The sequence below is a fragment of the Saimiri boliviensis genome, chromosome 11 (assembly GCF_048565385.1).
Source record: "Saimiri boliviensis isolate mSaiBol1 chromosome 11, mSaiBol1.pri, whole genome shotgun sequence".
In the NCBI taxonomy this organism is placed as follows: Eukaryota; Metazoa; Chordata; class Mammalia; order Primates; family Cebidae; genus Saimiri; species Saimiri boliviensis.
The window spans coordinates 100,495,641-100,505,489 of NC_133459.1; positions in this window are offsets into that span (position 1 = coordinate 100,495,641).

Below are 9,849 nucleotides of genomic sequence, written 5' to 3' on the forward strand. Positions count from 1 at the left end.
TGAAAGGAAAGAGGGAGCAAGATTGGGCAGAGGGAGAGACTAAGTTTGGAGGCAGCTCTGACAAAGCTTCAGCCAACCTAGCCAGAAGATCCAGAACAAGTGACATCCACCAGAGTTGTCTCACTTTGGACTAAAATACCTCCATTTTTATACCTCCTCCTCATTCAGCCACAAGTTATGGGCTTCCCTGGCAAGTCATGACCTTGGGTAAAGGGGTTCTTTGCCTTATCTGCGTCTGAGGCAGACCCTGAAACCATTGGCAGTAGAAGGTTGTCTGCTAACTGAACCCCGCAGTGAGCAGCCAGTCCCTAGAATAAGTGCTGTTTGAGAAGACAGGCCTTTCACCTGCACCCGCTGTGGTCCGGCACATGGAGGCAGATGCTTATTGTTCTAATTATTGTTTAAAGAATCCCATTAGCTTAAGTGCTGCTGTTTATGGCATGCTTTCACAGACATGGTCTCATATTGCAGGGTGCATGGTGATGAGGGGGTCTTTGGGCACATTGGAAGCAGGAGTCAAAGTAGGGATAATCAAAAAGCTCATTCACTGGCTCATGATGGAGCTAGTGGGTCTTGGTCTTTCCAAATGATCTGATTCACTTGGGATGGAAAACCTCTTTCCAGCTTATTTGACTGTGGGTATGGGGAAGGCTTGGAGTGGGCCTTGGCTGAAGAAGTCAGCATCCCAAGTGCTGGAAGACGTAACTGAGGAGGAGGAGACAGCTGAGGAGGAGGAGACAGCTGAGGAGGAGGCAGTGCTCAGAGCAGCTAAGCCAGGGAAGAGATGATGTGGCTTGAATGTGAAAGCACAACCCGAGGATGCAAAGCTCCAGGCCTCTCCTCCCAGTTCTAACGACAGCTTTGACTCGGGCAAATTCCTCCCCACCCCACCCCACCCCCGAGTTTCAGTTCCTCTACCTCCTCTATGCACACTAACTCATCTTCACTAAAATGCTTCACACATGTAATAAGTATTTGTGGGCCGGGTGCGGTGGCTCACACCTGTAATCTCAGCACTTTGGGTGGCCGAGGTGGGCAGATTACCTGAGGTTGGGAGTTCAAGACCAGACTGACCAACATGGAGAAACCGCATTTCCACGAAAACTACAAAATTAGCCAGGCATGGTGGCAGGTGCCTGCAATCTCAGCTACTTGGGAGGCTGAGGCAGGTGAATCGCTTGAGCCTGGGAGGCAGAGGTTGCAGAGGGTTGAGATCACGCTGTTGCACTCCAGCCTGGGTAACAAGAGCAAAACTCTGCCTAATAGATAAATAAATAAATAAATAAATAAATAAATAAATAAATAAATATCTGTGGTCTCCTCCAGTCCTGACTGTGTAACTCTCACACCATAAACTAGGATATTATATAAAATATAAGAAACGATTGTTTTCAGACATTGGGCAAGACACAATGCAGGGCTGTGAAAACAAACAAAGCGAGCCCTCCCACGACTCCAGCTTTGTGACTTATGTAGACTGCAATACATGGAGGGGCCTACGGAGAGCATGCAAGTCCCACCCAGACAAAGAATGGAGTTTGATGGGGCTGGGAGGCATGGAAACTTCACAACAGAATGCCAGAGATAAGGGAGCAGTACCGAAAAGAGCTTTGGAAACCTGCATGCGTTTCCCTCAGATCTTTGGCTGAGTGCAAAGTTCTACATATGGGGGTGAGACTGCAGGAGAATGGGCAAAAACGACAACAACAACAAAAATTACCGAGGAAACGAGCACCACCAGGTATCTGGAAGCTGAGTAACCACTGGAGCTTGCATAGGGCTGGGAGACATTTGACTTAAGGGTGGCTAGAGTGGAAAGTCCTTCTTGAGCAGGTAGGGATTTAATAGAAACCTCAGAAGGGTCGAGCCTTAGTTAAGGGCCGCCCTAGCCTCATGGTAAGGGTGACTCTAGACCTGTTCTAATGAAGTCTAAACACAAGCTTCAAAATGTTCGAGTCGCCGGGCGTGGTGGCTCAAGCCTGTAATCCCAGGACTTTGGGAGGCCGAGGCGGGTGGATCACGAGGTCGAGAGATCGAGACCATCCTGGTCAACATAGTGAAACCCCGTCTCTACTAAAAATACAAAAAAAACTAGCTGGGCGTGGTGGCGCGTGCCTGTAATCCCAGCTACTTAGGAGGCTGAGGCAGGAGAATTGCCTGAGCCCAGGAGGCGGAGGTTGCGGTGAGCCGAGATCGCGCCATTGCACTCCAGCCTGGGTAACAAGAGCGAAACTCCGTCTCAAAAAAAAAAAATGTTCGAGTCGAGTGGGGCACAGTGGCTCATGCCTGTAATCCCAGCACCTTGGGAGGCCGAGATGGGAGGATTACTTGAGTCCAGGAGTTTGTGACCAGCCTCGGCAACACAGAGATTCTGTCTTTACAAAAAATAATTTAAAGTAATTAGCTGGGTATGGTGGCATACACTTGTAGTCCCAGCTACTTGGAAGGGTAATACAGGTGAATTGTTTGTGCCCAGGAGGTTGAGGCTACAGTGAGCTATGATCACACCACTACCCTCCAGCTTGAGCAAAAGAATGAGACTCTGTCTGAAAAAAAGAAAGAAAAGAAAGCTCATATCAATCTCCAAATAAATTAACTGCCTGTCCACAAAATCTAAACATTCAACAGCAATGTAACATTTACAATGTCAAGCATTCAATTAAAAAAAATCACCAGATAAAACAAAAAACAGGAAATATGACTATATAAACAGGATAAAAACGTGTCGATAGAAACAGATCTAGAAATGACAGAGATTAATACACAAGAACTTTAAAGTAGCTATTATAAGTATGTTCCAAGCCAGGTGCAGTGGCTCACACCTGTAATCTCAGCAGTCTGGGAGGTCGAGGCAGGCAGATCATTTGAAGCCAGGAATTTGAGACCAGTCAGGCCAACATGGTAAAACCCTGTCTCTACTAAAAATACAAAAATTAGCCAGGCATGGTGGCAGGTGCCTATAGTCCCAGCTACTCGGGAGGCTGAGGCAAGAGAATTGCCTGAAATTGGAAAGCTGAGGTTGTAGTGAGCCCAGATCGCACCACCCCACTCCAGCCTGGGCAACAGAGTGAGACTCCATCTCAAAAAAAAAAAAAAAAAAAAAAGTATGTTCAAGAATTTAAAGGAAAACATGAGTATAAGAGAAATAGAAATTATGAAATATTAATCAGAAAAATGAAGAAAAGTTAAAAATTACAAGTTTCAAAATTTAAAAATTCACTGAGTGAGTGCAATAGATTAGATCCTGCAAAAGAATAAGCAAACTTGAAGGCAGTAATAGAACGTGTCTAACCGAAACAAACAAACAAACAAAACAAGACAAATGAAAAAAAAAAAAAAAAAAAAAACCAGAGAGGAGCCTATTCAGGTAAGTGCCCTATAGTCCATTTTAAAGATTTTGGCTTCTAATCTGAGTAACAGAGGCACCATTGGAGAGCTTTTATGAGAGAAATGATACCATCTGATTTATATTTTAATGGAATCATTCTGGCTGCCATGTTGAGAAAAGACTGAAGGAATAAAAGAGTAGACCCAAGTGGCCCATTAAAAGAACGCTGCAGTATGAGTGAGAGATGGTGTTGGCTTCAGCCTGGTTAATGGCAGTGGGGGTGGTAAAGTATTAAGTAGTTGAAATATGAAATACACTTTGATGGTAGAGCAGACAGGATTTGCTCATGCACTGATTTGGAATCAAGACTGATGCAAAGGTGTATGTACTGAGCCTTTAACTGTTTTTGAGAGCATGCACGATGTACCTATTAGGACTGCATTGAAGTATATATAACAGGAAACCCAGCTACAGTGACATAAACAAATGAAGCCTTAGCTGTTTCACATAACTGGTTAGACCAAGGCTGGTCAGCTACACAAAGTTGTCATCTGTCCCAGGCTCTTGCTGTCTTTCTGCTAAGCCATAGTTTCATAGATTGCTTCTTTGTCCTTTTTCCTGTGCTTCCTAGTTCCAAAATTGCTGCTATACTTCCATGCATAATGCCAGTATGACAGGAAAGAAGCAATGGCTGAGGGACAAAAGGGACCCTACCAGTTAAGTTTGTCCTTTTTTGTCCAGGAAGCAAAAGTTTTCTTGGAAGTGACGTCCAGCAAACTTACCCTCATATCTCATTGGGTCACATGGCCAATTATAGAAGAATGAAATGACTACGTGTGGTTTAGGTGAATTACAATTCATGCATTATGGCCAGGGTAGGAGGCCTCCTCTCTTTAAAGGCAAAGGATTTCCACTGGTACCTAGCAAATAGGAGTTCTATTAGCAGAGAAGAAGGGACACGTGGCAGGGAGGATGTTGGGCTAGTGATGAATAATTTCAACCGTTGATTGCTTTTTGAACTTTTATTGCAAAATACCTGCTACCCATGTTTGGCAGGCGTATATAATAAACACGTTGTTATAAGATATCAGCACAGTGGCACCATGCTTATGGAAGACTTTATAAATAAGCTGTCTGAAAGACATGGGAGGGATATGGAGGGGGCACCATTTCAGATTATACAAATGACAGATGAAAAGGGTGTAGAGGATGGTGAACTGGCTTGGTGGTCTTGCTCATTTTAGGTTCTCTGGAGAAACGAGGGAATTACTGACTGAAAAACTAATATAGTGAGAAAAGAAAATGCATGTGTTTTAAAGCTGGAGGCAGAATTCCTCTTGAAGGACTCTGTGTGCGTATGTGTGTGTGTATGTGTGTGTGTGTGTGTGTGTTAGTAAAACATTCGGATGGTTGTTTAATTCTGAAAAATTATGCTCCAGAATCTTGTCTTGAAAGGGAAAAATGAAAAAAAGAAGACTAAATTGCTCTGCAAAATAAAACAAGCAGAATTTTAAGTTTCGACTGTCAGTGTAAGAGGAAGCATAAAGATCTTGGGAACTGGGAAGGAAACGGGGGAAATGAAAATGGATAGGTGAGGAAGTTATACAACCCTCATCACCAATGTATATTATAGCCTCTCCCGATTTCACAGGGAACAGGTTGAACAACTTTCAAATGGCAGGGCCAGGATTTACATGCAGTAATTTCTGACTGCATTGCAGGCCTGGCAGACCTGTTGCTTTTTCTGCACAAAACCTTCCCCAAGTCAGCAGGGAGTTCAGAGTTGACCTGAGCGGTAGTTTGTTGGTCATTTATAAATTATCCCATCCTCCATCTCTGTCTATGGAAAGATTATGAGGTGAGGGCTCACCTCAGTCATGAACTTTTCCATCAGGTACTCTGGCAGGAAGTCCCACAGTGACCTTGGGAACCAGACAGTTTCCTCTGGTTAGTGCTGTGGGTGACGGTTCCACCTCCATCTCCAGAATAAGCTGATAAACAGACTTAGCCCCACCTCCTGCCCTGGCCTCCTGCAAACAGACCTCTGTTGAGAGACTTACTGAGACTTTCAATTTCCTGTTAAAAAGGGGACTAGTATCTGGGCCCTATAGAATAAACATCAATTTGCATTTGGTTTCCTTTGTATCTTGAGAGAGACAGAAAAAAAGAAAAAGAGAGAGAGAGAGAGAGAGAGAGAGAGAGAAGTGTGGGGGGAGAAAGCAAAAGCAAAACGGAGCAGTAATTGGACAGCCCCATTCATCCTGGGAACTTGACGTTCATGCTTTCTCACGTTCTCTACAACTCCACAACCTGATGGCTGCTCAGACCTCACATCTCTCAGGCGTCCCATCGAATGCTGATTACCACTATATTCTGCTTCCTCTCAGTTGCAAGGACACTAGTGAGCTCTGTTTTACCATTGGAGTATATGGCAATAATATTAGCTCAAATACTCCAATTATTTAAAGCATTTTTATATCTAAAATCTCTTGTAGGTCTTTGCAAGAACCCTGCAAATTACGTTCGTTGTGAAAACTCCTGGAAGGGCTGAAATGTGTTGTTGGAAAGGAGCCAAAGTCTGTAAAATATTTGAAGAGATTTATTCTGAGCCAATATGAGTGACCAACGACCTGTGACATAGCCCTCAGGAGGTCCTGAGCACATGAGCCCAAGGTGGTGGGGGCACAGCCTAGTTTTATACATTTTAGAGAGACATGAGGCATCGATCAAATACATCTAAGATGTACTTGGTTGGTCTGAAAAAGGGGAAAACTTGAAGTGGGAGGATTGCAATGGGGACTTCCAAGTTATAAGAAGATTTAAAATTTTTCTTATTGGTAATTGGTTGAAAGAGTTCTTATCTAAAGACTTGGAATCAATAGAAAGAAACATCTGGGTTACAATAACCAGTTGTGAAGACCAGAGTTTCATCATTCAGATGAAGCCTTCAGGTAGCAGGCTTCAGAAAGACTAGACTGTAACTGCTTCTCATCATACTTTCAGAGTCTGTTCTGAGAGGGAGGAGCGCACGATGAGGCGTGTCTACATGCCACCCCCGATCATGGCCTGAACCAGTTCCTCAGGTAAGTCTTGAAATGCCCTTGCTGAGAGAAGAGATCCATTCGGATGGTGGGAGGGCTTAGAATTTTATTTTTGTTTTACAGATGGTACGTCCTAGGAGCTGAGTTCAGTTTTGCGTGGTTTGATTCTCGGCACCAAGCAGTGTGACGCTCAGGAAATGATAGCTACATAAAGACTTCTTAGAGTAAGATGAAAAGTGAACAAAGAAGTAGAGAAGAGATGGCGTCGACTGTGGTCTCTTTTTTTAAGTAGGAAAGTCTGATAAGAGCATCTCCTAGCCAGAGAGGAAAAAGGAAGAAACTGGTCAAGCAGGCAGTTAGGGTGGGTCCTTGGGTTGAATTATTTCAAACAAAAGAACAGCCTAAAAAATCAAGCTGCAGGCACAGATAAGGGAACTTGCACAAGGGGCTTGCCTAAGACATGCCCACAGTCACACGTATAAGGCTACACAGGTGACTGGCCCAGACATGCCTGCAATGGACAATTCCATCTCTTGACACATGCACAGGAAGGGGAACAAAGCAATATGGAATAACTCAAGCTAAGGGCCCACATGTGCATTAGAAGAACAAGGTGGGGCTACCAGAAATTCGTACCTATGCAAATGAGATGCCCAGCCCTTATTGGTTTCCTATAAAAGCTTTTGCATTCAACTGTAAAAACGGCAAGGCTCTCCTGGGTCCCCTCTCTGCAGCCAAGAGCTTTCTTCTTTTGCTTATTAAACTTTTGCTCCAACCTCACCCTTTGTGCTCACTCTCTTTAATTCTCTTAGTTGTGAGACAAAGAACTCCAGGTGATAATTCACAATGAGAGAACTGCTACATTGTGGTACATTGGCAAGACTGTAACACCAGGGCTGAGGCTGGCCCTGTCCCCTAGTCAGCATGTAGTTCCAAGAGTACAAGCTCACCAAGGGAACCAAGTTTGATTGGCTCTATTCAGCAGAGATCGGTTTTGGGACAAGTGTTTATTTAGTACAGATAGTTAAATAGATATGTGGGCACCTATACATGCACACGTTTTGTGCACTCATCTCTTTAAATAAAACATGATGTTATAGTAGGTAATTATGCAGACATGAGCAGGGTAGGAATGGACCCCCCAACAAGAAATGCCAGGTGACCATCAGGTGATGGTCAGGCAATTGTTAACTATCTCTCTAAAATAATAATTGGTCACAGCTGGCACCAGGGAAAAGCAGTCTCCCAATAGATAGAAAACACCAAAATTTGGTGATCGGCAGCTTCCCAATAAGAAGATCACAGGAGTTGGGTGAGTGGTCCCTTTTAGTGGCCATGTGCACTAAAAGGCAAAGTGGCAGAGTTTAACTGGTATATGACCTTCCTCTAGGAATACTCAACTGGTAAAGGAAGAACACCTCCAGTGAGCATGTGCATAACTCCAGTAAACACACTATGCATGGGGCCCCTCCCAAATACTGGCAGGCCACTGCTCATGCAACAGCTCACCCCAAAGGAAGAATCAGGGGGAGGTAATGCAAGACCTCAAAAGGACACCAACATATAATAAAACCCCAAGTCAAAAGTCAAACCATTCACTTTAATCTCTCAAGTCATCTGCCTGGTCCTCTTCCAACTGTACTTTACTTCCTTTCATTTCTGCTCTAAAACTTTTTAATAAATTTTCTTTCCTGCTCTAAAACTTACTTCAGTCTCTTCCTGCCTTATGCCCCTCAGTCAAATTCTTTCTTCTGAGGAGGCAAGAATTGAGGTTGCTACAGATCTGTACAGATTCGTCACTGCTAGCAATGAGACATAAGATGGAATGATATTCTCTGCAGGAGCCCAAAGGGAAGGAAAAGAGAGTTGTTTCTGAGACTCAAGTAGGCAACGTGGTGATGGTGATGGCAATCCATCCCCAGCTTCTCCACCTAACCATGTCTCTCTTCCCTCCAGAATCCTGTCCACTGTGACCTTCCTTCTTTCTTTCCACAGTTGTCTTTCAAAGCCTTTCATCACTTTCTTGGCTTCCCTTAAATGCTATGGTCACTTAGCAGGCAGCCCTTCTGCCTGATGTGGTTGCTCTTCACACCACTTCCTGAGTTGTGCAGGGGCGAGGGGGTGTTAATCAATCTGTTAACAAGTATGTTCTGATTTCTGAGATCCAGGACTGAGCTAAGGGCTCACTGCTCTCTGTTGTCTGTCTCTGCTCATCAAGCAAAAGAAGGGGGAAAATAGAAAACAGTTATCCATCAGATCATTTTCTTGGGCTGAAGATAGGGGCTTGGAGAGACATTTCCTGGATTCTGGTCCTGATAGCCACTAACTGGCTATATAATCATGAGGCTTCACACCCCAGCCAGGGAGGCCAGAGAATGACAGGCTTTATATTTTCTTGAGGCAGGATTTTCCCATTGTTGAAACTGTGCTCAGCAGAGTTCCTGGCACTTAGCAGGAACAGCATGGGGGCACATGAATGCCTCTGATACTTCTAACTCAACACTCTAAAATTCCAGATTCTTTCTGTCAATAAATGGACAGAGCATGGTGGTTAATGAAACACAAAAGGTTCAGAGAAACAAATAGGGTGTAGGACCCAGACAGGCATTGAGATTTCATTGCAATTCAGGTAAGAAAAAGAGAATTTTAATTCAAATTATTCAATTGAAATTTATATAAGAGACATCTTGGTAAAGTGTTATAAAAGGTTACTGTTCAAAAAAACCAAAAAGGTGATAAAGGATGCACGATATTGCATGAAAAGTTACATGATTCAGAAGTCATATTGCTACAAGAAGAGTTCAGTTTATTAACTTATTATCTCATCTAGAATGAACTTCGAACTAATGCTCAGGCCTTGTTTCCCCATCCAGAGTTTCAGACCAAACCCTGATTCTGATATGTCAGTTACTGTACTCACAGAACTGAGCTAGCTTTTAAGTTTCCTTTATCTGGATGACAAAAATGTGTAGTTCTGGGAAACTATACAAGCAAGTAAAGAGATAATGAAGAGATAAGAATGGTGTCCATACTTTCGGTAAATTGTGTTCATTCAAGGAAACTGATTGGTCTTCATGATGCTGCTCTGGTTATGCGTTCTCTGCTTAGCACATTTAGCAGGTGGATATGTTCAATTTACAAGATTTATTTATATGCTTACAAAGATTCTGCTTATTAGATTTATAAATCTTCTCTGGGCAACAAGAGCATTACTCTGTTTCAAAAAAAAAAAAAAAAAAAAAGGAAAGTTTCCTTTTCCCATTTGAAGCCAAACTTCTACCTAAGCTTCTAATTGGCCCCCTCCTCTCTCTTCTCTCAGACTCTGTTCCATCTGCATACCCTCTTTCTTATACTTTAAATCTCTTCCCTTGCTGGTTCTCATTGTTATACCCATAATATGCTCTCATCTTTCCCCTCTTAACCCATCACTTTAAACCCAAATTTTCCTCTAACCATGGATCAATGAACTTGTTCCTATTA